Consider the following 6,896-nt stretch of genomic DNA (forward strand, 5'->3'; position numbering starts at 1 on the left):
CCCTGTATATACCTGGAGTTATGGCTCAGGCCCCAGAGTCCTTACATAACCATCCTTAGAACTGGAAAAGTAAGCAAAAATGAAATCTGTGGTCAGCTCAATCAAGAGTGTACTGTTGGAGGGCTTACTATGCACCTACTAAGTGTCAGAGACTGGGCTAAGTACTAAAGGATAAAAGACAAAATTAGAATTGATATTCTATGGCAGTGATTCCCAAAATGGGCAGCAATCCAGGAGAGCAGTGATGGCCACAGGTGCATTTATCTTTCCTATTAATTGCTATTAAAATTTAAGAAAAATTAATATCCAGGGGGCTAAGGAATATTTTTTCTGGAAAGGGGGAGGGAAGCCAAAAAATTTTGGGAACTACTGTTCTATGAGGTAAGATACCATGTACATAGAAATATAACCCAAAATAGACAAGGTACCAGGAGTTGGGTTATCAGGAAAGGATTCACTGAGATGAAATTTGAAGAAAAATGAAGGAAATGACAGCCGGTTTCATGCATCTGCATCCACATATCCATGTTTCATGTGTAGATACACAATTCATTCTATATAGGAACAGTAACAAGCTTTCTCAATCAAACAAGGCAAGACAGAAATCAAATCACCCACATAATATTTCCTCTAATACAGGTATCAGTCTACAGTTACCAAGATATTTTACTTGTCTGAAATTCCTACCTTCAAATGAATTCAGTCACACAAACACTGAGCACCTAGACTGGGGGAGGCACTCAAGATACTTTAAAACCCAACCCAAAATGACTCTTGCTCTTCAGGGGCCTCCGGGCTACCACTCATTTTTCCCACACAAACAAAAAGGAAGGCAACCATCCCCCAACTCCACCTTCCCAAGGGCCTCTTAAATCGGGTTTAGAAAGCATAGGGCTTGCAAAGCCCATGAAAACAGGCCCCATGTTACAGCTGAAGAAAACATGGTTCAGAGAACAGAATGCGTTAAAATCCTGCCCCTACCCCATCCTATAAATGATAGTGTAACACTCCTTTAGTTTTTTGATAGCTTTCGTTGAGAAGACATTTCTGGAGACTTAGACCCATTAAATAACTTCTGAGAAGTCAATGCAATATGACTCTTCTGTGACTAGCTTTCAGTGCAAATCTGAATGGAAAGCACAAAAATTAGAGGGGATAAGATTGGACTCTCTCTCTAAAAGAGGAACATTTTCTGCTTAGTTGCTCTTTCTTCTCCTGCCATCCTAATGTTGTGCAAATTTAACTACCTGTCTTTTAAAAGGCAAGAATTAGTCCTTACCTACTTTGTACTGAATTCTGAACCTTTGATCTCTCCTCACCTTGTCAGTTCAATATCCAAAAGCCTAAAAACTCTGGTTTGAATGGTGGTCAAACTCAACTCTACAAAACGCAATCATTCCATCTCGGTCATGGAGCGTATATCCTCTACAGGAAGCTCATGACATAAGCAGAGCACTGTTTGCCTGCTACAAATGAAATGAACCCAAGACAGACTAATCACCTTGTGGAATACCTGCACATAAATCACTTTAATCCTTTTCTATTTCTAAAAATTAATACAGTAAATTTAAAGCCCAGCCCTCTCCCTTCCTAACTGCCAGATTATTGCTGAGAATATCTTGGTCATCCCTGACTCCTCACTTTTGCACTCCATAGCCAGGTGGGCGGCACCAACGCCTGTGGTTTCTACCTTCAGAATATCTTTCAGCGTGGGGCTGACATGGTCAGGTCTGAGCTTATAGAAAGTCTTTTTAGCAGCAAGTACATGGATCAGGTGAGAGATGGAGAGCAAGAAGACCAAGCAGAGGTTACAGCAATAGTTAGTGATTAGCACCTGAACAAAGGTGGAGGCTGTGTGAATAGAAAATGGGTTCAAAGAGAGATGTTGTGGAGGCAAAAACTGCAAGATTTAGCCAATGACTGGATATGAGGGCAAGTGACAAGTCAAGGTTGCTACCAAGATTAGAAACCTGGAGCGTTAGAAGAACGATGGTCCCCTCAACAGAACAGAAAAGTGGGGAAGAGCTAGGAGTTAGGGGGAAGAAGGAAGAAAGAAAGAATGAGTTCTTTTTTTGGATGCATTGAGTTTGATAAGTCCTGTAGATTCTAGATGCCAAAGAAGCAGGCAGTGACAGGAAACTCAGAGCTCAGCAAAGAGCCTGGGGCTGAAGCTTGGCTCTCCCCTGTCAGACTACTTTAATCAATCTCAATTTGGTTAATTCTGCACACCTGCTAGACCTCTAATACTGTGTAATAGAGAAGTCTAAGGATCTCTGAAAATTTCCCTTTCTCTCCTCTTCTCTTTATTATAGATTTGAGTCAAAATTAACCAAGATTATGGCTACTATAGGGAACACTCAGAGGAAAAACTGGTAAGTGAAATTCAAGATAACCTAAAACCCTTCACAGTAGACAGAAATCAGCTCCTGAAATCTGCATCAGGTCTACTTCCTCATTCTTCTTCTTATCTGACCTGCCTTTGGCAAGCACCACATAGAAAGTACCAGGTAAATTCTTCTCTTTTTTGTTAGCTTTATTTGCCCTCAATCAGTGTGGTATGGCATGTTTTATAGGAAGAATATTTCAGTATTACAAAAACATCAACTTAAGCAGGTTCTTTTGTGGGTCTACCTAGAAACCTTTTCGAAGGTACAATAAATAAATGACCCACTAACTTTGGGGAGAAGTGTAGGGAAAGCAGACACACTAAGGACCTACAGGGAGCACCTGAACTGGTCCAAGTGAGTGGAGAAGCAACTAAGAACTTTCCAGAGAAGCCACAAAACACAGTGCCTGAGAACACACAGCAGGTGTACAATGAAGGCTTGACCCCAGCTCTGCTGTACCACTGCTCTGTGTACATACACTCCAAGGAGGTCAGAAACAGAAAGAAAAGTTCCACCTAAACAGAACTCTTCGAGAAGTTCTTTTTGAATTAGGAAAAAACTAGAAACAAAGTTGTTGGCCAACCACTAAGGAAGCACCAAGCAAAGTGTGGTGAAGGATGTCATGTCAATCTTGGGACATAAGAAAAAACAAAGATTCTAAATTTAAATAAACTTGGGAAGACTTTATTGAATGGATTCTGGGTCAAGCAGGCAGAACCAACAATAACATAGCCTGCAGGATCAGGGAAAAGTAGCAAAAAGAAAAAAGAGAGAAGAAAATTAATTGGAAAACAACAACATTTCATGAAAGAAAACACGCTGAAAACCATTTTGTGGTTCCTTACTAAAATGCCCAACTTTGAGTTCAAGGCAAGACACAACTCGGTCCACTCTCCCAAGTGCTGGCAGGCAAGTGAAGCCCACACCATCCTACAGGGCTAGCTGTTTTGTCAGTCTGTTGGACTGAACTCTATTTTGTCACAAATTTTGTCACAAAGAATGCTTCTACTGGGAAGGGAAGGGTACAAGGAATATAACAGATATGAAACTGAAATATAAACAAAAGCTTTAAAAGGTATTTGTGAACACGGGACTGTCATCTGTCCATCTCGACTGCAACGTTCTTTGGATCCTGGCCCAGGAGCAGAGATAAGGCATCTATATGCTCTTGCCACAGGTGGCACACAGCTGATCTTAGAGAGGGGGCTAGCTGGCAAAATTGTTTCATTCATAGTTATAGCTTCAGGGCCAAACAGACTACCTGACATAAAGCAGATGCCTAATCAATATCTGCTGATGGATTTAGAAATCATCAGATCTGGTCTAGTCGTAGTTCTGGTTTTATGGCAGTCAGGTAGCAAAGTAGATAGAGGGCTGAACTTGGAGTTCAGAATCTGAATCCAAATTCAGCCTCAGACACTCACTAGCTCTGTGATCCTGGGCAAAAAAATAATTTCTCTTCTATCTCCCTCAATGTCTTCATCTATAAAATGGGGACCTTTATTTGAGAAAGGGTAAGAATATAATTTTCATGGTTCTGACTCTAATGATTGATGAATCTCTGAGAATATTATATTAACCAGACTAACCTATTCCTGAATGACTCTGCATAAACATAAACTTACTGAAAGGAACATTTTACAGAGTATCTTCAAGAAATCCACTAATGACACTTTCCCCCCCTGAAAAAAATTTAATAACATTCATCCAACATTATAGCTGGGAAAAAAACAGCAAATGAATAGAGAAAAATGAAATGTAGTAGAGTGAATGCAGAGGGGAAACGTTCTGTTACCCTTAGGGAGAGAAATAAAAACACATTAACTATTAAAGGAACAGAGTTTTCAAAGTATCTAAATAACTCAACTAGTCTGAATAAAGAATTCTAAGAATTGAAGCCAGAAAACCTCAACCAAGGATCCATACAAGTTATGTCATTTCTGTAAGAAAACAGTAAGAAATGAAAATACCAATAAAAAAGGTTTAAAAAGTCCTTTAAATGCCACATCTGAAAAAGACCCCCACTAATAGCTTCTTCTCACACAGTTGCTAATTCAGTCCACTGGTTTCCTCAGCCAAGAAATTTCCCCTTTCAGTCTGACTTCATTTAGTCCTTATTAGGTTTTGCCCTTGTTGTGACCCAAACCAAGGCAACTTTCTAGAATTCCAGCACTACAGACAACATCAGGCATCAATGTTCCAGGCCTCCCCACCGTAGTCCAAAAGCAACTCCAAGTAACAGCCTGTACTGTGCTAAACAAGGACAAGAAAGACACACAGACAAATGGCATGCATGACAGCCACACTGGCAGAGCCTTGTGATAACGCTTTTATTCCCAGCAGCACAGGTCAAGTCCTTGTGGTGGTGTTTCAGGAGGCCCAATGAGATCCCAGAGTGATGTGTCCAACTCCCAGCCATCCAAACATAAGTCACAGCCTCCTGCCATGGGGGGCCAAGGGGAGTCCACGCCATGCAGGTGGCAGCAGCATTTGCCCTTAAGTTCATTCCTAAGATGACAACTGGAGAAAGTTTGCCCAGTGTTCCCGTGATTGTCTCAGAGGTGTTCATGGCCACTGCAATGAGGGGAGTCACACCACTGCCTCTCACTGAAGCGGCAGGAAACGATTGACAATCCGGGTCATTATTACAAAGTCATGACAGAGCAGCAGTTTTCAAAGCCGAAGGACCCTTGGAAAGGCTCACGAGAAGACCAAAAACAAGAGTTTGCCAGAGACGGTGGGCCACGCTGGAAACCCCTTCTCTCTTCAGCAGGAGCCTGTGGGCTCACTTGGCCCTTCACAAATCCCATCTCTGAATCTTCCATTCTAAATGTCTGTTCAACCTCCAGCTGAAGCACTGACCAGAGGGCGGCCAGCCCCTACACCTTAGGGCTATCTGGGGCCCAGAGCTTGGGGTGGTCAGGAGCAGAAGAGCCTTTGGGTCCTTCAGGATGGTCCTCCTGTCCACTCCTGGGGCTGCTGACCGGCAGCAGGGATGCTCCTACAATGGCCCCAGGGGGGTTTCTCCACACTGAGGACTCTGGCTCCTCCAAGAGGGCAGCTAAGAGTCCAGAGGAATCAGGAGGGATGGCACAGTGTGGCCTAGAGAGAGACTAACTCTCACACATGTGCTGTCGGTGGGTGCCCAGGGGCAGAAGTCTCAGTTCTCTGCCCTCCCTTTTTCCCACGGTGCCCACCACTGACTCACAAAGCCTCCAGGCACTGCCAGCTGGGTGACCTTGGCCTAGCCCTAGTCTCTATAAAATGGGGGCAGTACCAGCTGTGATGCCTGCAGCTCCCAGAACTCTGGCATGGCCCATGAGACCGAAAGTGTCTAGAATGCCAGTCTCTGCGTGAGCGTCTTCACCCACAATACACTCTGCCAGTCCAGGCAGTGAGCACTGCCCCCAACAAGTGTGTGTGTGTGGGGGGGAACCGTCCCTCCCCCCAGGCTGGTGAAGCCCAGGATAAAGCCTGGTTCAGCCCTCAGGGCTCCTCCTACTTCAGAGATGGGGGCTGGAGAGGGGCTTCCTGGCAAAATTCAAATTTGGACCTGCCTGCCTCTTTCCCTGTGTCTGTCCTCCCCCTCTCAATGGCCACGCAGGGAGCCCCCAGGAGAAAAGGTTTTCTTTGGGCCAAGCACTGCCCTCCGTGGCTCCAGTTCCCGGGTCTGAGAGGCCTTGGGACCCCAAGTTTCCTTAGGGCACAAAGCCAGGCTCAAGTGGGCCCTCCTAAACCCTTCCGTATTCTGGGGTTCCCTGAACCCTTGTCCTCTGGGGCTGGAAGGGGAGCCCAGGAGTGGGGAAAGAGTAGATCCGGAAGGAACTCGCAACCAAGTGTCTACGTACCGGGTGCAGCTGGACAGTGTGAGGGGGCCATGAGCAGAGGGCTGGGGGCAGAGCTTCCTGCCCATGATTTGGGGAGGGACCGTACCTGTTTTGGGGTGACCCAGCCCCCTCCGGTGCCACAAGGCCTGGGAGGGGCGAAGGCAGCAGCCCCCTGGGATGAGGACGCCTCCCCCCGCCCTGGGACTCGGTTTACCAGTCTGTAAGTGGGCCCTTCATCGCGACAGAGAATGAGGTACGTGAAGCCGGATTTCGAGTCCCACCTCCGATCACGATCGCGGGTGACCCCAGCCTCCCTCACCCCTCCCCAGCCGAGACGGAGCACCGCGACGAGCCTGGGGCCCGGGTTCGAATCCTGCCAGGTGACCTTGGGCCGGTCACTGCTCGGTTCGGCGCCCGGGCTCGAGGTTCCAGCCCCGACACGGGCGGCTCCGAGGTGACCTTGGGCCGGTCGTGTCCCCTCCCCCCAGCCTGGCCTCAGCTTCCCCTCCCGCCCGCGGCGGGCCGGCGCGCCGGGTAGGCCCTGGGAAGGGCCACCGCCGCCGCTGTCGCTTACCTCTGTTAACATTACTAAACCCCGGGAAGCGCGCTCTCCCCTAGCCCCGCCGCATGGCCACGGCCGGAGCCGCCGCCGCCGCCGCTCGTCCCGCTGCGCCCCGGGCCC

This window comes from Gracilinanus agilis, chromosome 5 (genome assembly GCF_016433145.1).
Source record: "Gracilinanus agilis isolate LMUSP501 chromosome 5, AgileGrace, whole genome shotgun sequence".
Classification (NCBI taxonomy): Eukaryota; Metazoa; Chordata; class Mammalia; order Didelphimorphia; family Didelphidae; genus Gracilinanus; species Gracilinanus agilis.